This window comes from Hylobates moloch, unplaced genomic scaffold, assembly GCF_009828535.3.
Source record: "Hylobates moloch isolate HMO894 unplaced genomic scaffold, HMol_V3 SCAFFOLD_7, whole genome shotgun sequence".
Taxonomy (NCBI): domain Eukaryota; kingdom Metazoa; phylum Chordata; class Mammalia; order Primates; family Hylobatidae; genus Hylobates; species Hylobates moloch.
Window position 1 is genome coordinate 8,024,257 of NW_026652282.1, and position 24,173 is coordinate 8,048,429.

The following is a 24,173-nucleotide window of genomic DNA, read 5'->3' on the forward strand; positions in this document are numbered from 1 at the left end:
CCCAGCTAATTTTGTAGTTTTAGTAGAGAAAAGATTTCTCCATGTTGGTCAGACTGGTCTTGAACTCCCGATCTCAGGTGATCCACCTGCCTTAGTCTCCCAAAGTGCTGGGATTACAGGTGTGAGCCACTGTGCCCAGCCGAGATTTTTTTTTTTTCCTATGGAAAGTGGAATTTAAATTACCCCTTCTTGCTATTGCTGGCACCTCACAAAGCAGGAAACACAATTGAAGGTTGAGGGGATCATGTACTTTGATATTGACTCAAAGTAATGCCCTCACTATAAAACAGGAATCACTTGACATGCTAAGAAAAACCCATCGTAGAATCAATACAGCTAAAGCTTGAGTGAATCTGAGTAACTCTTTATCCCTCGATGTCAAAAATAAGTGGTAGCCTGTGTTGCTTAGGAGGCACTATTAAAAATCAAACTTTTAACAGCCTTAAGTAAATGTTTTCATTTTCCATAAAACTAAATGATGGCACAGTAATATGATTGCTTACAGCTGCAGATGCCTCATCATGAACTAAACACTTGTTAAACTTTGAGTAAAATTTTTCTTCAATGGCTTACAGTAAAATAAAAGCATTTTTAAAAATTATTTCATTAAATAATGCCATGGCAGACCGCATAGTTAAATAATGTCATAGACTTGACCCAATCATCCACTGATTTCATGATAAGTACACATTAAATCTAAAAAAAAAAAACCTACATCCCTAAATACAAATTACTTTATAATTTTACATTAGGGAGTAGCACTGTATAAGTTACTAATGTTTTGCCCCACCCAAAGGAAAGAAAAATAGAAAACTTCATGCTAGGAAGGAAAAAAAGTTTCCTATGTGTTTAATTTTCCTAAATGTCCAAGATATTCTTTAGATTACATGTCATCAACACTTCAGGAGAAAGGTGTCAAGTTTCTGAATGGGGTAGTATAGAGAAGTTGAGGTAAGAAAAGGACATCTGACATTCATTCCTGCTAAGAAAGAAAAGAAAATCTTGCTCACACATTTCATTTTAAAGACTTGTAAGGGAAAAAAAATGTTTCTCTAAAATTTCGAATAATACAAAACAAAACACATTAGTCATTCACTTTTTAGTATGCATTACTTTAATCAGATTGTTTTGTTCTAAGGCCAAACTAAATTCAGCCCTTTAAAGATTGTCAAATATTTGATGTTGCTGAATGTTTTGCAAAGTATCAAATAATTTTGGAATGTTGAACACCTATGGGAAGGGCCTACTAAGTGAGTACCATAATCCAGAGGGATGTTGTCAAAGATAGGTGAGTAAAGAGGCATTTGAATACTAGCAATAAGCCAAAAAATGTCACTCCTCCTAAACACAGATATTGTGGGTTCATTTAGTGACTATTACCATGTCCTCTGTTGGTGCCAGGGATGCAGGGGCTCAGGTAAAAAGATATGAAAAAGTCAGGTCTGAGCCTGATTTCACAATGGTACCTAGGAACTTGGGGACAAACATAACCTGCTTTTGAGTATAATCGTGTGCTACAGAGGAATGTAGATTAGATTTATCAAAACAAAAGTCCTGGTTATTCATTTACAACAGGCTTGGTGACCACAGAAGTTATCCCAAGTCTTTGATTATTCTACACCATTACAAGATACTTTACAGGGTTTTAAAGGTACTTTACAGGTACTTTACAGGCCAAAAGCATCAACAAAGACATTGCTGACTTAGCATCTGGCCTGCTTCTCTGACATGCATTAATATGGAACTCTTTCAAACAATATTCAGTGATAGTTCATATTGAATCCTTCACATTACAAGAAAATCACCTTTTTGGTAAATTATTTTGTTTTGGTATTAGATTGGTGTTAATTTTTCTCATTTCATCGTGAAGGAAAGTAAAATGTTGTCGACAGTCATTTCTGAACTTTGCATATTCATCTCCAAACATCTGGGCATTATTATTCTATGTGGGAGATACAGTTATGGTATAGGAAGGTATACCAGTGACTAGTGGACCAGCATAGGGCTGGAGAGGGTGGGGAGCATTAATGAAGTCATACTGAAGTCCAGATGGGGAAGCCAGCCTCCGATAGATTCTAATCCAGATGCAGCATTTATTGAGCAATTTGGGAGCAAGTTACCTACATGGCTCACTTTAAAAATCGGGATAAAAATCTCACTCTACTAGGATTTTTGTGAAGTTGACAAATATTCTATGTGAATGCATGATGAGTTCTTAGAAACCAGTAAAGTTAACTGAATTCAGTGCCTGACCACTACCACTCTCTTCTGTCACGTCTCAGGGTACACTGCCACACTGGCTAAAATCCAAAGGATTCCTACTAATTCTGTCAAGGATTAATGATGTACAAGTGTCTGCCCTTGCAGAACTTCTAGTCTATCCTCATAGTTGTCGAGAATTTCTGGGAAAATCTTTGTTTCTGCAGCTTGTTTGAGGTATTTTATTTTTTTCACCACCAAAAACTTTTCAGTAACACTTATTTCTGAGTGTAGAGATATCTTCGTGTCCCAAAGTTGCTAAAGGGCACCTGAAGCCTTGGTGTACAAAAATTCTAATTTCAACTTAATTTTCAACACATTCAATCCAAAGACTATTAACTCATGTAGCTAGATCACTCTTCAGACAAAATAACTGAATGTTCTAATCAAAATCTCCCGGAGTTACAAAAAAATCTAATTCTGCAAAAGACCATCAATGTAATAATTACAGAGGTATTATGGTGACTCATTAGAAAAGGCAAGTGTTAGAAAGGAGCTTTTTCTCTAAATAGCAGCCCTATCACCTTTGCGATTCAACTAATCCCATTACACCTACACAAGAACAAATCTTAAACTTTAATAATAAATTTCATGAAGGCTACCGAGCCCGGGCAATGTTGGCACCAGAGTTATGAGATCATTATGGGAAGTTCCTGAACCTGGTGCTAGAGAGATGATTCATCAGCTCTCTGTAAGATGGTAAAGATGTTATGGATCAACACAAGAGTAGTCATTTTTCAATATTTCAAAAGCCTGGCTTGGGTATTCAACAGTTTGACATACTTAGCTGTAGCAGCAGCCACAGTTTGTTTAGCCAGGGGCAACGCAAAAGAGTGATAAATTAGAAAATGTCAAGCCATTCTTTCCCTCACCTGCCTGACTTTAAGTAATTAATGACAGCTGTTTTAATGAATTGATTAGTTTAAGAATTGAAAAATTCAAGACACTACCTTTATTTCTGTTATTTCTCCCATCTCCTTCTAACAAGTTGTTCAAGAATTGTATCTCTGTTAAAGTACAATCACGTGTCACTTAATGATGAGGATATATCCTGAGAAAACTGTCACTGTGAACATCATAGAGTGTATTTATACAAACACCTAAGCATTATCATACAGTGTGGCAGATATACAAAGAGTTATATACAAAAAGGTACAGAAAGGCTTACCAGTGACCTAGTGGACCACGAAGTGAACATCATAGCATGTACTTACACAAACCTACTACACACCTAGGCTAGATGGTACAGCCTATTGCTCCTGTAATACAGACCTGTACAGCATGTTACTATACTGAATACTGTAGGTAAGTGTAACACAATAGTATTTGTGTATCTAAACATATCTAAACATAGAAAGGTAGAGTAACAATATGGTATTATAATCTTATGAGACCCTTGTTGTCTATGTGGTCCATTATTGACAGAAACATCCTTATTTGTAACATGACTGCATATTCACAAGTGGATTCCAGCCACCATTTTACAATAACAACAACAACCACATGCACAACAGCAAAAGCTAACAATTTTTTAGCACTGACTACATCCCAGCTACTGTTATAAGCACATCTCAAGGTGCTCCACCAAGCTAGTGAGGCTGGGGGATGTCAGCAATGGGGTCAAAGGGTGCAAAGCCTCAGAAAGGAGGAAGACATTTAATTTTTTTTGGAGATCTGCTGCACAGCATGTTGAATATAGCTAATAACTGAGTACCATACATTTCATAATTACAGAGAGTAAATTTCAAATGTTCTAATCACAAAAAGATTAAATATTTGGGATGCATATGTTAATCAGCTCAATTTAATTATTACACATTGTATTCAAAATTCATAACATCACTTTTCACCAAATAAATACAATTATAATTAATATATAATTTTAAAAATTCTGAGAGCCCACTAGATTTCTCAAGGGTTAACGAGATGCACGTGGGTCTTAGAACTCCAGAAAGCATAGCAACTAACCTTGGCGTCTCTGAGGAGGATGGTCTTGAAAACCAGATAAACACAATCTTTTACACATCCCGCAAATATTAACTGAGGGCTTCCTTTGTGCCAGGCACAGAACTCTATGCTCTAGATGTGTTTACTCATCTAATCATCACAACACCACCATTGCTCCCATTTCACAGATATTTAATAGAAGGGTGGAGAAACTTGCTCATAGACCCACGGTAAGAAGGTGGCAGAGTCAAAATGAAGAGAATAGATTTAGCAAATCAATTGGAGTCACCCAGTCAATGGTGTCATCATCTCAGAACCCAACTGGAAAGCTGCAGGATCCCTCTCTTCCTTTCCTCTCTATTCTCATGGATGTTAGAATAGTGCCTGGCACATGTTCAGCATGTTAGAAGAATTTTGTTGGGGCTCAGAAAACAGTATCTCAAAATGAAGACTGCTGCTGAGCAGCTTCAGAAGCAAAAGTTTCTCCTGACCTTCTCCTGTCCTTCTGTCTCTCAGTCCCATTTTGCCCTAAGGATAGCCATAGAAACTCAAATCCCTTTTCCCCAAAATAGACCATACAAATCAGAACCCCTTTCCTGAAAGTCAGTCATAAAACCTAAAAATATTCTACGTAAAAACTGGCCATGAAGAAATGATCTGACCTAACTTGTTTGACTGTAGATCCTAAGACTCCTGTTCCAGACAGGGTCCTCTCTCACATCAAGAAGGAAGAAATGCTTCTCAGAGAGGCCAAGAAGAATCTAGATGGACAGGCCTTACTGGGTTTCCCCTACTCATTCCATTAGCATTTAAATCAGACCCTTTCTGTCCAATCACATTTCTACATGGCTGTCCACACGTTGAACCTAAGCATAAAAATGGACAACTGTCCATTTTCCCCCGTATGTTAGGTATTCATTCCGAAGGTTTCTGTGTATACAAGTTAAATAAATGTGTATGCCTTTTCTTCTATTAATCAATCTGCCTCATGCCAGTGTATTTTCAGTGACCCTTTAGAGCGCAAAGGGGAAGTTTCTTCTTGACTCCCTTAGAGTTAGTAAATGAAATAGGTAAAAGACATGAGCCAACTGCTCCCACGAAGTGAGTAAAACCATGCTTAAGACAGGCAGAATAAACACAAGGCTCTGTGAACTGCAAAGTGAAGGCATTTAGTCAGGCCCACTAAACAAATTCTCCATGTGAATTCAAATGCTATAGATCTGTTACTGATTTACTGTGTGTTATTCTTCTTTATTGGTTTTGGAGGTCTGAGACCATCACCAAGAGGCTCTTGTGGCCTATTCTTGGCATGTCATAACATCTCACAATGTTGCCATGGGTAAGATAACTGATAACTGTTGATTAGACTTTCCTGGGCAAATATAACTGAATACAGAGAAATCATAGACATAACTGGCTATGCTTACTTTAAAACTGTGAAGCTATGTATAAACAACTAACAAAATGGGGCATATTGCTAAATCGATGAGAGCAAAGTACCCAAGTCCAAGGCTATTTTCAAATGATATGTTTACCTCCTCACACTAATCTATTCATTTTCTTTCTATGATTGGATTTTAAAGGTTTAGCTCAAGTGTGGCTCTCACAAAAACTAGACATATTACTTCCACCTAGTGACCCTCTTGCTGCTATATTTTTCCCACCATTTTCATGAACAAGCTACTCTTAGATCCATCCCCTAGAAATATGCTTTCTCTGAATAACAAAATTATTCAATCCTTTTTTGTACATTCTGCTCAGGGCTTCCCTATGATGTCTGGCTTGCTCTGGTATTTTGGGTGCTGATGAATCTTAGAGATGTACACATATATTCTCACTCATTTGCAAATTTTTCCTTGATGCAAACAAACACAAAGCAATCAAAACAGAAATGTTCTAGAGGACACATACATTCCCTTATCCACAGTGCAGGGCCACAGGGTACAGACAGCAGAAGGTCATGTGGTTTGGCTTGCTGGTAATACCAGAGATCTTCATCCCTATGCTTTGTGAAGTGAATACATCAAAGTGCCTGTCTTCCAAGATGGTTTGACTCAAGTTCATGTTGATAAATTCATTTTAGACTAAACTTTTTTATTTTGAGATAATTGTAGATTCACGTTCATTTGTAAGAAATAATATAGTTCCATCTCCTATACTCTTCTCCCAGTTTCCCCCAGTTGTAACATCTTTCATGACTATAGTATAATGTCACAGCCAGGAAACTGACATTGATTCAACTATCTTATTTAGAATTCACAAGTTTTACATGTTATCATTTGTGTGTGAATGTGTGTGTGTGTATTTAGTTATATGCAATTTTATCACATATGTACCTTTGTGTGACAACCACAATAGTCAGGGCACAGAACAGTTTCATTGCCACAAGGATTCCTCATGCTACCCCTTTACAGCTACTTGCACCTCCCTCTCAACTCATCATCTTCTTAAATCTAGCAACCACTAATCTGCTTTCCATATTCAATGAAAGGAGGATATCCAACTGGGCAGAGGCAACATCCAGCAGGAGACAATTACACAATCACTGAAGAGGATGCTCAGATAAATTGCAGTTACCTTCTCCATTGAGAAAAGTAAGGCTATGGCGTCATTAGAAAATTATGTTCTTTATTCTTAAATAAATCCAAGTAGGATGGGGCTTGATATACTTTGACTGTGTTCCCACCCAAATCTCAGCTTGAATTGTAGTTCCCATAATCCCCACACGTCATGGGAGGGACCTGGTGGGAGGTAACTGAGTCACTGGGATGGTTACCCTCATGCTGTTCTCATGATAGTGAGTTCTCATGAGATCTGATGGTTTTATAAGGGGCTTTTGGCCCTTTTGCTCAGCAAGTCTTCTTGCTGCTGCCATGTGAAGAAGGACTTGTTTACTTCCCCTTCCACCATGATTGTAAGTTTCCTGAGGCCTCCCCAACCATGCTGAACCATGAGTCAATTAAACCTTTCCTTTATAAATTACCCAGTCTCCAGTATGCCTTTATTAGCAGCACGAAAATGGACTAATACAGGGTAGATGGTCAATCCAGTAGTAGAATGGGATGAAAATCTAGGATAGTTAAAAATCTTTGTGCATAAGGAAAAGAACAGCATGAAAAAGGAGAAGAGATAGGCTTTTCTTTTTCTTAAATAAGACAGGAAAAAAGCACCTTTTATTTTCCTTGCTGCAGTGGCAGCAGACTCATTGGTTTTCATAAAACACAATTTCTGTGATATGGTCTGTTGATAAGGTTGCTCCATCATGGGAGGACAAACTTGAGGCTGACTGTTAATGACAGAACTAGGTCTTCTCTCAAAGCCTCTAATGTGTGCTATTTCTCATGAAGAACCCCTGACACCATAAGATGCTTCAGTTAAAGCTTCTGAAATATTGCAGTGGCATAATTGACAGGTTTTTTGGTGCTATGAGTTTCTCACACATGTAAACCCTTTCGGAAAAGTTGGAGATAAAAAGATGCAGGAGAGTTTGGTTTAGAGTCACAAAGTTCTAGATACCAGCCACAATGCCTCTGCCCAATGTCGCTACATGTTCTTTTCTAAGAAATGCATTCAATCACTCAGTATTATGCACTGTGGTTGAAAAAAAAAAGATCTACTCACCACCATCTACCCTCCCTTATCCTCCATGTGAAGCTCATGGTAGCAGTAGCTGAAGACAGAAAATTTGTATCTATTCCCTCACACCAGGGACATTACTTGATGACCTGGTGAATGGCATAGGCAAGATTACCCGTGTTGCTGGAGGCGATCCCTGCCACAGGGATGCAGCCATCCTTTGTCATATAGATGGAAAACTCCTTGGTTAGCTTCTCCACCTGTTCAGGCTTTAGCCTTGTGAAACAAAGCATGCCAATTTAGTCAGTCATGTGTTGTCAGATGTGTGAGGAACTCTCCTTACTGCAGTTGGAGATCAGCTGAGTCTGCATGCTAATAATGCAGTTGGCCATGATTTTCACTTCTTGCAACCGTTGTTTTTACAAACCCAGGCTGTTCAGAATGGTAGAGGCAATACAGGCCCCATTGAGAGAAGGGTTGGAATACATGGGATGGATCAGGATCTTCAACTGACTCCACTCTTTTGGTGTCATTCACTGTCTTTGCAGATCACAGCGAAGGCTCCCATACAGTGACCATATAAAGCCCATGTTCTTGGCATATGATTGACAGAGACAAACATTAATGCTCCATTCAATGAAGTTGCACACAGCCCAGGCATCCTAGTTACCATCACCACTGGCAAAGCCTTGGTAGACCATATCAAAGAACGCAGAGTTTCTTTTTCTTTGCCACTATTATTATTTCCTTCCACTGCTTTGCATGAGGGTCCCAGGCATGCAGGAGAAGAGCACTTTGCTCTGGTATTTTTGAAATGTCCTCCATAGCACCCGTGAAGTCAAAACTGCAAGTCTTGGGGTTATAGTATTGATAATCTTGTAGTTGCATGCCAGCTCCCCTGAAGATAGGTGTGTGATTTCCCCAGGGTGGTTTGGGCAGAAAGACATCTCTGTCTTCAAAAACTTTAAAAATCTTTGCACAAAACTGGCTCCAACCCTTAAGGCCCCAGTTCCAGAAATGATCCACACAGTGACAGACTGGCCACTTTTCAACACTTTGCTCTTCTCACCCAAGGCTAGTTCTGCAGATGCCTTGGAAAATGCAGCTTGTCCCCAAATGGGCAGGTATTCCTTGTCTAAATTTTTTTTATTATATTTTAAGTTCTGGGGTACATGTGCAAAATGTGCAGTGTTGTTACATAGATATACATATGCCATAGTGGTTTGCTGTACCCATCAACTCGTCACCTACATTAGGTATTCCTCCTAATGTTTTCTCTTCCCTAGGTCCCCACCCCCTGACAGGCCCTAGTGTGTAATGTTCCCCTCCCTATGCCCACGTGTTCTCATTGTTAAACTCCCACTTATGAGTGAGAACATGCGCTGTTTGGTTTTCTGTTCTTGTGATAATTTGCTGAGAATGATGGTTTCCAGCTTCATCCATGTCCCTGCAAAGGACATGAACTCACCCTTTTTTATGGCTGCATAGTATCCCATGGTGTATATGTGCCACATTTTCTTTATCCAGTTTATTATTTATGGACATCTGGGTTGGTTCCAAATCTTTGCTATTGTCTAAATTTTTTATGGTAAACTAACTGGGTCTCTTATCGTCCCGGTAGGCACCAACTCCCAGATTCATCTTTTTGCTATTGATATCCCTCTTAAAGGCTTTGGTGGTTCCCAGGATGGGATGTGGAGGTCTCATTTCCACATGGGCCCACAAGGAGTTGGCTCTGGCAGAGGCCATGGTGGGGAGGCCTAGGTAAAAGGTGGCAGCGATCCCCTAGAGGACATGGCTGGAGTGGAGCAGGGCCGGGCCATGGTGGACCTTGAGAGTGCAGTGGGTAGGCACAGGACAAAGTAGAGGGCAAGAGGGCGCAGAACCAGGGGGCATGGGCTCCTGCCAAAGGTCTTGTTCTTGTTTTGTATTAGAAGACCTCCACAGTGGAGTGAAAAATGAAGTCACTTCTCTGTATATTTTGAATTAAAGCTTGCACAGGTGTTTCAGCCGCTAAATAGTTCAGCCTGGACTATTTCAGCTCTGAATTATTCAAATAATTATTTTAAAAATATTTTAAATATAATTTAGCACACAGAGAATGCCTCTGTGTGAAGTAAGTGGTGGCAATTTAAAATAACTAATGATCATAATTATTGGAATCTAGTCTCCTGGGCATTTTCTACTTCATAATTTACAGGGAGCCTATGAGAGTTCAAACACACTGTATTTTTGCCAAAGGAGCCTCATGATTTGTCTGCATTTTATGGCTTCCTTTGCACCTGGAACAGCTATTTTAGGACTGTCTAGACAATCACCCCAGCTTTAAAGGTCTTTTCCTTTCTTTTCACATAGTCACTGAGCATGAAGGGTAATAAATAGATGATGCTGGCACTCTCTCACCAAAGATACTATTCAAATAGAGACAGGAACAAGAATGCCTTTGCTCTGGCTCACAAAATCAAGACGCCCTGTAACCCAGACATCTCCCACTAGGCCCCACCTCCGATATCACCATGCTAATCGTCAAATGTCAACATGAGATTTGATGGGGACACACAAACCATGTCCAAACCACAGCAAATATGGATTCAAATTCTCCGAGGGCCATGGCTTATGAGCAGCGTTATTAGGGCAATTTGCTTAACTTACCCTATTTCCTCCCTTGAGTATCAGTTAATAATAATTCGAATCTTACTTGGCATTTAATAAGATAATTACTGAAAATTTTATGTCAGGTAGAGTGAGACTGGCAAACTTAAAACACTATAAATGCAAGCCCTTATTTTTAGTGAGCATCCACTGCATGCATATACTACCCCATTTCATCCTCAGCAATCTCAATCTTTTAATGTATTACTACTTTCTTCCTTTTAGATAGACAAGTTGGGCAAAAATAAGTTAATCTCCCCACTAACAGAAGACTCTTTCCTGCAGGACAATAATGAAGTCCCGAACTGAAGGCAAACTTCTCCAAAGTCATCAGCAATTTTTCACTTCTCAATTGCCGATATCTTCTCACTTTGTCAGTTTTCACTTCCCAGACACTCCTTAAAGCAACTCAATCTGTTTTCTACTTCCGCTATTCAGATAAAACTGGTTTGGTAAAAATTCCCAATGCTGCCATGTTATAAAGCTGAAGGAGGACTGTTCTGTTTTTATTCTACCTGATCCCTCAGCACCACTAAACCTAGCTGGCCATTCATTAGCTTTGCCATCTGGAATCAATTTCCTCCCCCAGCTTTTGCTATATGCACCCCTTTTCTCTTTTTCCTTCACTAGCCACTTGCTCTAGGTTCTTTGCTGCTGCTTCTGCTCCCTTAGAGCTCTAAATGCTGGCACTCCTCATGGCTCTGTTGCAGGCCAAGATCTCTTAGTCAATCCTTCTGAAGATGTACCTGGAATTTGTGAACCTCCTGAGTCAGCCCCACCGGAAAGAAACAAGCTTCATGAGGGAAAGAACTTTTGCACATAAATTGCTGAATTTCCCAACACCTGAAAGAATCTCAGGCACACTCCAGGTGCTCAACAAATATTTGCTGAAGGAATGTGAATTGCCTGAAGTGCTTGAGATGCTCCCGGGATGCCCTTCTGGACATCTAAATTGGAATCACAGTGCATCTGAGAACCAAAATCTCTGGTCTTCTACCACACCGACTTTTATCCATGTTCTTTCCTTAATCTTAATCCACTTCCTCATTCTTTAATGCGCAGGGAAGCCTTTCCTGACCCTCACCTCCACCCAGATTTAGTCGAATCTCCCTCTCGTGCCCTTTCATAGAATCCTCTCCTTTGTGGTACTGAGGTCCCTTAAATTTTACACATATCTGTGTGACTACTGCCAGCCTGTCTCGGATCATATAGGCTTGCACTCACCATCATACCTCCATTTCCTCACTAAGTCTCCCTCATGGTGGGCCCTCAATAAATATCAGTGAATAAATTGTTAATAATACAGATTTTATATTAATGTTAATATATCAAAATATAATAACAATATATTTAAATTGTATATTTATGATATAATGAATAATTAAAAGTTAAATGATGACATAAATTTCTCTCTCCTCAGCTCCGAGCTCTCCTCTGAATTCTACATGCATATCCCCATCTAGGGGCGTCACATCTCCAAATGGATATCTAATGGGTTTCTCTATTTCAGCCTGTCCAAAACCCCAGCTTTTAAATTTTCCAATACAAACTTGTTTCTCTCTCAATATTTTACTCATGTTAGTAAATAGCATCGCCCACCCAGTTGCTCAAGCAAGATCTTGAGAATCACATTTGATTCCCCCTTTTCCTTCACCAGCCCCTTACCCATATCTAATTAAACACTTAGTCCTGTTGCTTATACTTCTAAAATATACTTCAAATCCATCCCTTCTTCATTTCCGCAGCTGCTGCCAAGCCCAATCTTCCATTAACAGTCAACTGGATGGTGGCTGCAAATCAACTGGTCCCCTGTATCCATTCTTGCTCGTCTACCACAGATTTTCTACACAGAGCTCAAAACATCAATCAAACCATCCCCATTAGAGCCCCATCCTAATTCAATGGCTTCTCACTACAATGCAATGAAGTACATACACCTTAGTGAGGCTCTGCCTATCTACCTACAGCACCTCATGCCATTGCTCCCTTCATGCACTAGACTCCCAACTCTCTTTTGTACATACTGTTCCCTCCGCTTGGAATGATTACCCCATGTGTCCCCACCCACACCTTACACAGCTGGCTTCTTCTCCTCCTCCAGTCCTCAGATTACATGCTGCCTTCTCAGAGTCACCTTCTTAATGGTATCTAAAATAGATTTCGGCCGGGCGCAGTGGCTCACGCCTGTAATCCCAGCAGTTTTGGAAGCCGAGGCGGGTGGATCATGAGGTCAGGAGATCGAGACCATCTTGGCTAACACGGTGAAACCCCATCTGTACTAAAAATACAAAAAATTAGCTGGGCGTGGCGGCGGGCGCCTGTAGTCCCAGCTACTCGGGAGGCTGAGGCAGGAGAATGGCATGAACCTGGGAGGTGGAGCTTGCAGTGAGCCTAGATCGCGCCACTGCACTCCAGCCTGGGCGACAGAGTAAGACTCCGTCTCAAAAAAAAAAAAAAAAAAAAAGATTTCACCTTCAGATATCTGTTATCACAGAAATATTTCTGTTCTTTACACAGCATTTGCCACAATTTGGAATTACTGATTTACTACTGTTTATTATCTTGTTTCTAGATAGAAACTTCTATGTCAATCTTGTTCACCATTTCATCCCTAGCACCTAAAATGGAGCTCAGCATAGATTATCAATAAATGGTTGTTGCATGAATGGATACAGTGGAGAAAAACAGTCAGATTAATACAGTTCCAACAGGTCAATGGTTGCCAGAGCCTGAGGGTGAAAAGAGGGGTTGACTATAAAAGGGCAGAATGAAGAGATTTGGTGGTGGGGGTGGGGGTGGGGGGTGGTATATATAGAATTCTTCTGTATCACAATTTTGATGTTGGCTACATAACTTTATGTGTTTGTCAAAACTGATAGAACCATACCCTCTAGAAGGTCAATTTTACTCTATGTAAATTAAAAAAATAAATTAATAAAATTTTGATTCCAAAACCCATGTCAACCCAGAACAAATCTAAGATTCCAAGATTCACAGGTTTGGAGGTTTTTTTTTATCTGGTGGTGGAGGGTTCAGTTAACTTCCTGTGTTCATGGTCAAAGTACTGACTCAAACCATACTTCCCTATTTTTCATTTATCAGTTTAAAGAAAGGAAACCGGAAACAAAATAAAGATGTGAAAGATAAATAATACAAGAAAAAACACAGTAGTAAAATAATATTTAAACTAATCATGTGATAAAATGTCAGCATTTATTCATGACATTTGGCTCTGTTTGTATTGGATCACCCAAGCAGGGCAGTGGCTGTGGGTTGATTTCACAATAGTGCCTCCCATATGTACGCCCACGCCTGACCTCTGCTTTGTGCAGTTGATAATGACTAAACTTCACATATTATGCTGACAAAATCTACTCCTTCCCTGGAGGGCTGTTACACACAGGGATTTGGAGTTTCACAGCTGAACAATGTTTCTTTCTCAAATTCTAGGATGATCCACTTCCATTAGAACCAAGTTATATGGGCTGATAAATTGCTGTCTTTTGCCAAAGTGTTACTCATCATTGTATATTCACCCAACAGATGCCACTGAGAAACCCCATCCTATCGGGGGAAAGAAGGATGCAGAGATATGAATAGACTGTTTAGACACAAGTTGCATTCCCTAAAGTAAGCACATGACATACGAATTTCATCTTATGACCTTTCCCCCACCCCCACCCCCACCCCCACTGACTTTCATCCATTAGAACGTGTTGATGGATATACCATTTCAAAATGAAATATTTGGATATCTGACTCTGATTTGGGGAAAGGGAAATGGTGAGCTAATTTCCTCTTTTATCAAGCTGAATCACTAAGTTCGCTCTGTTGCCATGCACGCATAAGTAATGCCATAGCAACCTTTCAGTTTGCTCTTAAACACACAACAGCAGAACTATGCGAATAGGTACATTTTTTTAATCCTTAGATTTTCTTAGCAGCTTAAGTTTTATAAAACATGTTATGGTATGGGATTATTTAGTTCACCTTTGGTAGCCTTATTGCTGACTGACACATATATCATCAATACCAGCACAACAGAAAGGCTTAGTTCCTGGAAAATTTTCCAATAACTTTCCTTTATTCTCAATCTCTAGTTCACAATGAAAAATTTGCACATTGGACGCTATAGTCTGGGTCCTCTTCAGGATTTTCTTTATAAAGATCCTAACTTTAAATGGGACTGAAATATATAACTTGAAATTCATGAAATACAGAAATACATGGATCTCTCACATAGCTATTTAAGTAAATTCAGTGAAAGTGTGATTATCACTTGGTATGTACTAGGAATTATGTCAGGTTCTAGAAAGAAAGAAAATCTTTACTATCAAGGGATTCAGATGAACTCCTGTAGAAAATAAGGGACGGGTACTCTTGCATTCTGCCACTTTGGGGTTTAGATTTTTATGCCTACAAAATATACGGTAACGTCTAACTTTAGACTAGTTTAAGAAAAGTCCATCTAAATTGAGAAAATGTGGATTTTTAAACAGTTTTATTATCCTCATGCATTTTTTCACAAATGTATACACTTCTTTCTAGTGGATGACAACAAAATGAGAGCACTAGTACTATGGAAATGCCTTTCACAAAACACCATGTCACTACTCTCTGTCAAGTGTCTTTGGCTGATAGACTGGATGAATCATTGGCTTGTTCTTGAAATACCTGAAATGGGCTTCAGATTCCATACTTGAATCTAACATTATTTAGCCACTTCTGCCAAATATTTTAATTACTTAAGGAGTTAAGGTTTTGTTATTTTATGGAGAGGCAATACACTTCAATAAAATTTTAGATATCCCATCCATCCTTCCATGAGCATATGTTAATGTATCCAAAGCTAAGGGAATTTGGATCAAGTCATTTTTTTTCACTTAAGCACTTATGTATAATTTGAAGGATACACATCAGGAAACAGAAAATATCAACTTTCTCATTGACCAGATGCATTTAAAAATATCTCAGTGAACTGGCATCCCTTCATTTCCGATCAGGTAGAGAGCTGTGCATTCTTAAAACTACTAGGCTTGTTCTTAAGCAAAGCTTACTGTTGCTAGCTCTTGCTGCTCTTAGAAGTGGGAGCAAAAGGTTTGATTCTATAGGGCTGTCCTAATTGTAATTGTAGAATTAGAAAGCCCTCTGTATTTCCTGATGAATCATATTTTATTTGTATACTATGATAAAATGATTTTTTAACTTTTAGGAATATTAACTTGAGGCCTTAATAGATGGTCCCCAGGGTTAATATTCATTTGATATGCTAATATAGAGAAATTCTTTACCTTAATGATTGTCAAAGTATAGTCCCTAGGGGAGAAATGTCAATCTTAGCTGGAAACTTATTGCAAATGCAACTGCTTGAACCCTACCCCGGACCTACTGACCAGGCACTCTGGAGATGAGGCCAGCAATCAGTATTTTAACAAGCCCTCTAGGTGACTTCAATGCACTCTCAAGTTTGAAATCCACTGCTTTATATAATACACATTGCTCATCTGGGATAATACATACAGAGCAATTTATGTTGAGAAATAGCTCTTTTCTTCTTTTTGATGGTGTGTTGTTTTTTGTGTGTTTGCTTGCTTGTTTCATATTCTGACAAAAGTAATTGAAAATGTTTAATATAAGGATTTTTGCCTATCCCAGTATGGTTATGACACAAGATCACTTGGTTCCTGATAAACTAAAAAGTCATTGTAAACATTGTTGTTTTGAAGAACAACCTACTTAAAATATATTTTATTAGCAGCAATAAGAGGATGACTAATTTGAATAATCTAGCAACTTGAGACTGGGGAAACAATATGGCTTAGAGTCAGAGGGACTTTAGTCCAGCTTAAAGCAGGGTTACTCAACATAAGCATTATTGACTTTTGGGGCCAGATAATTCTATGTTGGAGGGGTGCTATAGGATACTTGGCAGCAAACCTGGTCTCTACCCACTAGATGCCGGGGGATGACCCTTCTCAGTTGTGATAATAAAAAAATGTCCCATTGTAAGATGTCCCCTTGTGGGGGCAAATAGTCCCTAGCTGAGAACCACTGGTCCATTGGGGGTTCCCAACCTCAACAGTACAGTAGAATCAATTAAGAATACTGATGCCCGGCCAGGCGCAGTGACTCAAGCCTGTAATCACAACACTTTGGGAGGCTGAGGTGGGTAGATCACCTCAGGTCAGGAGTTCAAGACCAGCCTGGCCAACATGGTGAAACCCCATCTCTACTAAAAAAATACAAAAATTAGCCGGGCATGGTGGTGGCAGGTGCCTGTAATCCCAGCTACTCAGGAGGCTGAGGCAGGAGAATCACTTGCACCCGGGAGGCGGAGGTTGCAGTGAGCCGAGATTGCACCACTGCACTCCAGCCTGGGCAACAAGAGTGAAACTTCATCACAAAAAAAAAAAAAAGAAAGAAAAGAAAAGAAAAGAATACCGATGCCCAGACTGGTTGGATTGAACCTCTGTGGATAGGCTCAGAATCAGTACCTTTTCAAAGCTCGGTAGGTGATACAAAGGTCCAGCCAAGACTGCCAAACACTGTATAGACATCCTAGTGCATCCATACCCTTACCTGGGAGGGGACTGTAATACCATCTGTTCTAACTATCACACAAGATCAGATGAGAGAGCATTTATGAAAGCATTTACACCACAAGGCAATTAGTATGTTAAAGGCAGCAGAGAAAAATAAGGTACTTATCAAAGTTGCCACTGAAATTGAAAAATGTATCCAGCTCTCTATTATGAATTAGGGTGGTTTATATTTACTGTCTCTTAGATTCATACCCCATTCCCAATAGGAAAGAGATGTGATGCATTTTCTAAGTCTCTCTTGGGAGTAGATTCATGATATTATTCAGTCTTCGATGGGCAGAAAACCATACAAATTGGATCAAATCGTTTATACTATGCACCAGTGATGCTCTGAATATATACCATAAAATCAATATTCTTTCTATTCTTTTGCCTCTCAATAACCAATTTTAATAAGTGGAAAAGAATTCAGATTCCTCTGACAATAGCCTCTTCAGAAAGAATGGGGAAAATTCTTGGGTTACAATTGTGTCAATGAAAGGGATTCTTTATTTTAAAAAAGATAAAAATATCCAAAGCAAATAATAACAAATGTTAGCAGTTACTAAATCTGAGTAACAAATACATAGATATTTGTTTTCGTTTTTCTATATTTTTCTTTGAAGTATCTGATTCAAACTCAAAGAGGATGCTAAAATCAGTTCGAACAAAGCACCAGTGAATACTTCAAAGAAAAATAAAGAAAAAAGCACGTTTTTGTTGGTGCCAGGTGACTATGGAGACCCCATGGGGATGAGGAGGCCAGCTGGGGGCCAAGGGGCTGCATCCCACAGTGTCTACCTCAGTTTATATTGCCAGCTTATGCAGGGAGGGCACATTAGCCTTTGATATTCAAGAGCAGTTCTAACTGAGCAGTTCAGCTAGGGTGTAAGGAAATCTTAGTAGTTGAATTTTTTTTTCATGTGCTCTAACAGCTTTTAAAACAAGGAAATTATTATCAATATCTGCTTCTACTCTCCTTAATGAGTTGCAAAATTGTGTAACCCCTGCCTTTCTCCCTAATAGAACCAATATGGTAGCAATGGGGACATTTTACACAAAAGGCAGAGTGAAAAGATGGACTTTTAGGCACATTTTTTTTTTTAAGAGAAGAGGGTTTCTCTATGCTGCCCAGGCTGGACACAAACTCCTGGGGCACAAGTGATCCTCCCACCTCAGCCTCTCAAGTAGCTGGGATTACAGGCACGCACTACCATGCTCAGTTTAGGCATATATTATAAAAGAAGCAATGTGCCTGAAGCACTACACTCCCCTGTAGACTGTGGACAGATAAGTAAGCAAAACAATTTTTCTCCCAGAGTAGGAGTTGGCAAACTACAGCCCCTGGGACAAATCCAGTCCACTGTCTGTTTCTGTGAATACAGTATTAATTTAACACAGCCCAGTCCATTCGTTTGCATATTATCTATGGCTTCTTTCAGCTACAACATCAGAGTTGAGTAGTTGTGACAAAATCTGTATAGCCTCAAAAGCCTGAAATACTTACCATCTGTGTCATTACAGAAAAGTTCCCTAACTCCCATCCTAGAGTATTAACATATAAATTTGTTCCATAAAGCCACTGTAATCCCAGCACTTTGGGAGGCCAAGAGGGGAGGATGGCTGGAGCCCAGGAGTTTGAGACCAGCCTGGGCAACATGGCAAAACCCCGTCTCTACAAAAATTAGCCAGGCACGGTGGTGGGTGCCTATAGTGCCAGCTACTGGGGAGGCTGAGGTGGGAGGATCACTTTCAGTAGTGAGTCATGCCATGATGTAGTTGGGTGACACAGTGAGACCTGTCTCAAGAAGAAAGAAGAAGAAGAAGAAGAAGAAGCAAGTGAGTGGACAAAATACAATATAATATTTCTCAATGACTTTTATAGTCACATGGTAGTATACATTTATACTACATTTTTGCTTTAATACAGAAAAAACAATTACAAAGACCCAAATATTGTCACCTTTTCTCTTAAAAAAAAACAAACTAGTGTGGTCTACAAAGGAAACCTAAAAGAGGATGTGTTGATAATTAATAATTTAACACATTGTTAAAGTATCACTGTTTGATAGTCTCTCAACCTAGCCATTTCCTAGAGTAAGACTATTTTATTTACATACTTATTTGCAGTTGAATAACTGTAACACAGGTAAAAATACTAATGAAAATTTATAGGCAAAAATATTTCCCTTTTGTAGAAAAATAGAAGTCACAGCTGTATGCTAGAGAGAAATAGAAAAGTAATCTTTTCTTTCAGTCCTTACAAAATAATTACCTCTATAGGGAGTAAAGATGGTATTTGTGTTTTGACATAAGTAAAAGCTTATTTTTAGTTCATTTCATATGGCTGGACTTTCCAATGTTTGGGGAAATTTTAAGAAACGGAGACGTTTTTGTAGCTACACAAGACTCTATTATTTCCAGAAGCCTCATAAATTGAAAATGAGACCTTACTGACATTCTTTCTTTTGTTTCTCCTCAAAAGGATTCCCAAATAGGAAAAAAATATGTAGTAAAACAGAGAGTGCAGAGCTATGGTTGTCAAGGCAACCATAATCATCTTGCCCTTGAACTGTGGTAGAGCATCCACTGCAGTTCAATCTAACCTCATGTTTCCTCAGAATGCTTATATATGTTCGAAATCCTTATTATATAACAATATCATTCCAATCAATCAGGTGATGATAGGAATGTAGAACAGGAACCGAAATGTCCATGGTATTGCCATTATGGAAGGTAGACAGGAAAACGACACTTGCTAGCATACAGAATAGCTAAGAGAACATGTCCTTCCACTCCATGCCATTCAACATGCATTTGGGACACTATGCTGGCTACTACCATTAATAGAAACATAAGTCCAGCCCATAAAGTAGTGAATCCAGATTAAATGAGCTGCAATCCTGTGATAGATCCCCATAGCCCTAGAGAACTATGACAAACTACAGAATGGCTGGTATACACACTCACAAATTGCCACTTTGTGGAAAAAATGGTCACTATGTATGATCATCAGTTTTTCTTCACAGTGAAGAGAAGAAAACTTTCCCCATACAATTTGGAAGAAACTCTTACTACTTATTTGAATCTCATCTGATGATTCCTTCAGGACTACAGAGGATTGTGTTTTCTCTAGGCGATAGTCAGTATCTTAGAGGCTGGGCAGCCAGAGTTTGCCTCACTGAACACTAAATGATCTTTGCTTATATTTTCCAACTCAGACACTCCTCAATTCTGAAAGTCTGTTAAGATAGCTGGATATTTCAAGGTCCACATGCATTTTCCCATAGAAATAAAGATATAGTGGTTTTGGTTCGTAGGTCAGCTCAAGTAGTCTCATTTAACCTATGACATACGTGAAGTACAGAGTGGGAAGTACAAATGTAAATGGGAACCCCATTCTCACCCTTGTGAGACCCTGGAAAACAGAAAAGAGTCCCCATCATGGGATAGGGGAGGGAGCACTGGGTTGGGATCAGAAGTCTTTGTCTGTATCAGTTCTTTCCCTGTGCCTCCAGGCCAGAGACCATCTCCTCTGAAGTCAGTTCTGAGACCCCTGGATCCAGCTCAATTGCTTAGCTCACCATGGGAACTCAGCACATCATTTATACTGGAAATAAAATAATAAGCACCTTGCCATATGATCTGAGGTCGTCATTTAGTCATTTGAACATTTATTTTTCTGTTTTGTTTTGTTTTGAGACAGGGTCTTGCTCTGTTACCCACGCTGGAGTGCAGCAATGTGATCTTGGCTCACTGAAGCCTCGACCTCCTGGGCTTAAGTGATTCTCCTGCCTCAGCCTCCCAAATTGCTAGGACTACAGGTGGGCACCACACCTGCTAATTAAAAAAAAGTTTTTTTTAAGAGACAGGGTCTCACTATGTTTCCCAGGCTGGTCTCGAACTCCTGGGCTCAAGCAACTCTCCTGCCCCAGCCTCCCAACATTTCAATATTTCCGAGATTCAAGATCCTTCTCTATAAATTAGATGTTTGGGAAAAATAGGCCAGGCACTAAGCTTCCCTTACTCTCAAATTGTATTACCCTTAGATCTGTGGATAACTCCTGTTATTCCTGTCTTTTTTTTTTTTTTTTTTTGGTATAATAGTGATAACAACGGGTTTCACAAAGGGTGGATGGGAAGATATCATAAGGATAGAGACAGGGTTAGGATAAGCATTTTACTATTGGTGGGGGATTGAAGACTTATATTTTTGGAAAGGAATTTGCTGAACAAAATAGACACTGGCATTTTTTGCTGAGTTGACAATGTGATAAGAAGCACTCCCCAATTTCCCCTCTCAGTTATTTTTGAGTAAGTCCTATCCCATCTTCGTGGTGTCTCCTTCCACTCATTAAACAAATTTCCTTGTTTTTTGTTTCTAGTGTATTTATCACCATCTCACTTACCTTATTTTTTCTGTGTATGTACTGGCCATCCTTTGGCCCTCTAGAAATAAAGTACCATCAGGGCAGGGGTTTGTGTCTGTTTTGTCCAGAACTGTATCTCCAAAGCCTAGAATAGCATCTGCACATAGTAGGCATTCAAAACATACTTAGTGAATAAATAAATGAATGAATCACTGAATGAGAGCAAAAAAAAGTATACTCTTCTTCAGATCTAAATAAAATAGACATTTCAAAGTATATGTTGAGGCATCCACTGAAGACAAATTTTGGAATACTATGAAATCCAGTAGGAGGGAGATTATTTTTTGTCAGAAAAACTAAGGTAAGGAGACCCAATACCCCAGACTACTATCCAAAAGATTGAGTAACCAGAGTGATTGCTTAGATAGAGATGCTCTTGATATATTAGAGTAAACACGTATAAAGAAGGAATGCTTCTTGTATTTCTACTTAGGCCTGAGAAATGTCTGGTACAATGGAAAACACCCTGAGGCAGAAGCCACCAGGCATCCAGAATCAGTGGATTCTTCCTCTGCCTCTTAGTACCTGTTGACTTTGAGCAGCTAGAGGACCTCCCAAACTTCAGATTTCTCACTTATAAAACTGGAATATGGCCCCTGGCCTTACAAGGTGGTTGTGAGGGTAAAATAAAATGTAAGGAAACCCAGAAAAAGATCTTCAGTAAATGATGGCCACTCCTACTATTGCCATCACCAACAGTAGCCCTGCTCAAGTCACTGAACCCCTCTGGGCTCCAGTTCCCTTTTCTACAAAATGAAAACATTGGACGAGAATGATTTCAAATGGACCTGCCACTCCAAAAATCCTGTATGCTCAGTTTCACTCCCTCAAATATGTAACTATGGGGCTGGGTGAAAAAACAAGATCTTTTAGAGAACCTAGACTTAGCTATAGAGGCTTATTCAATATGGTAAATTATCTGTGTTATAATTCTACATTCATAACCCTAAAATATAATTTTCCCTTAAAAATATTCTGGAAAAAATGTTTCCCATGTCTTGGCAAACCAAACTCCAGAGAGTTTTCCAGTGTTTGGAAGGGGCTGAAGGGCCCCAATATTTTAAAGATGAATATAATTTGGTGCTGAAATCTTCCTTTTGTGTTTATGACTATGTCCCAAAATAGAATCCTAGAAGAGAGAAGTGTGGCTTAGAAATATCAAGAGACTGCCTAAGAATCCAGCAGGGCTTCATATACATTTTAGTTGATTTACACTTTAAAATTGTGATTCACTTACATGTTTCCACATTTCTATTGCCCCAAACAGGATGAATTTGACAATTTGTGAATCATGAAAAAAGAAAGAAAATCAACTTAATAAACAAGTTATTTTCCCTTTGGGTCATATGCACCCCATAAGATAACTTTAAAGCAGCACTTACATTACAGAGACATTTACTTGGGATTAGCAGAAAATAATTTTCAGGTTGCCGGTCAGTCTTTAAAAATCTTTTTAAAGAAATTATGTATCCAAAGAGCTCCCAGGGGGAAAAAAATCTGTTAATTATAATACTTCTGACCAACAAAAAAACCTAAATGGTCTGCAATACTTCTAAGTTATTAGTGAAAAAGACCTCCCTTTCCCTTTAGTACAACACAATTTTTAATTCCTTGAAGTATGTCTTGGTGTAGCAAACACCCCCATCCTTTAGGTCATATTCAAATTACACACAAACACACACACACACACACACCCACGCATGCACACACAATGCACCACCCACTTCTCTCATTTCCTCCTGTAACCACAAAACGGAATGTTTTACTACAATCATGCACACCCATTTTATTTGCATAAAAATGATGGCTTTAAACTGGTAAAGAAGCAGGAGATCATAATCAGAACTGAAATTAGTCAAAATGAAGAAAAATCTTTTAAAAATAAAAATGAACCTTACATTCTAATATATTTGCACCCTGGATCAAGAGCTACTATATTAAAATAAACATTCATATCATATAACTAAATACAGGTGACCTAGAAACACCCAACTTACAAATATCCTGTACATGAGAACAGTCGACCCAAGTGAGCCAGGCCAGGAACAGGGCAGGCTCTCCCCAGACTTGAAGGCTAGAGAAGGATTCCCTTAGGATTCCCCTCCATCTCGTCCTGCTGGATAGTGGTGCTGGAAGTGATTAGAGTAGAAAGGGGAAGAAAGAAGCCATGGGACTTGTACCGCCACAGTACTGTCTTCCCACCATTCTCAACGAGGACTCCATTTCCCATAAATGTTATAAAGAGTGCCTTGGTTCCCAGGCTGGTCCATCAGAAGTCTGCTGGACCCACAGTGCAGCTGGAACTGTGCTATTAATACTAGGCTGACTTCCCACTTGGAAGCCAACTCCAGCCCTGACAGTGCTGTCAGCTCTGTTATGGTTAAATGGATTTGTGGGCGGTCCTGGGAGCCTGCCAGTGAGAACATCCTTTCTGTGGGAAAATTCCTACCAAGGCCCAAACAGCTCACTGTCAAACAGGGTTGTAGACCACAAGTTGTGAGAGCCTTAGGCACTGACCAATCACTTCTCACCTTTCCCTTCTGGAAATACTTGAGTGATCACTAGAGTCAACTCTTACAAAGAGAAACATAAGGCAAGTCCAACACTCAGCACGTGATCTGTTCCATGGCAAGTAATGTGTATATTTTACTGTTGTCATTAATAAAGTGACTACAAAAATAAATTATACCCCAGTAACAGCATGTTCTAATCAACTGAGAGACATTAT

The 24,173-nt window shown here is 39.3% G+C and overlaps 1 protein-coding gene and 1 pseudogene across 1 annotated transcript in view; both read right to left on the bottom strand.

Moving 5' to 3' along the window:
* ARHGAP6 (Rho GTPase activating protein 6) overlaps nt 1-24,173 on the bottom strand; it is a 285,984-nt gene that overhangs the window by 189,628 nt on the left and 72,183 nt on the right. The window lies entirely within an intron of this gene.
* LOC116812259 (aspartate aminotransferase, mitochondrial-like) lies at nt 7,920-9,678 on the bottom strand (annotated as a pseudogene).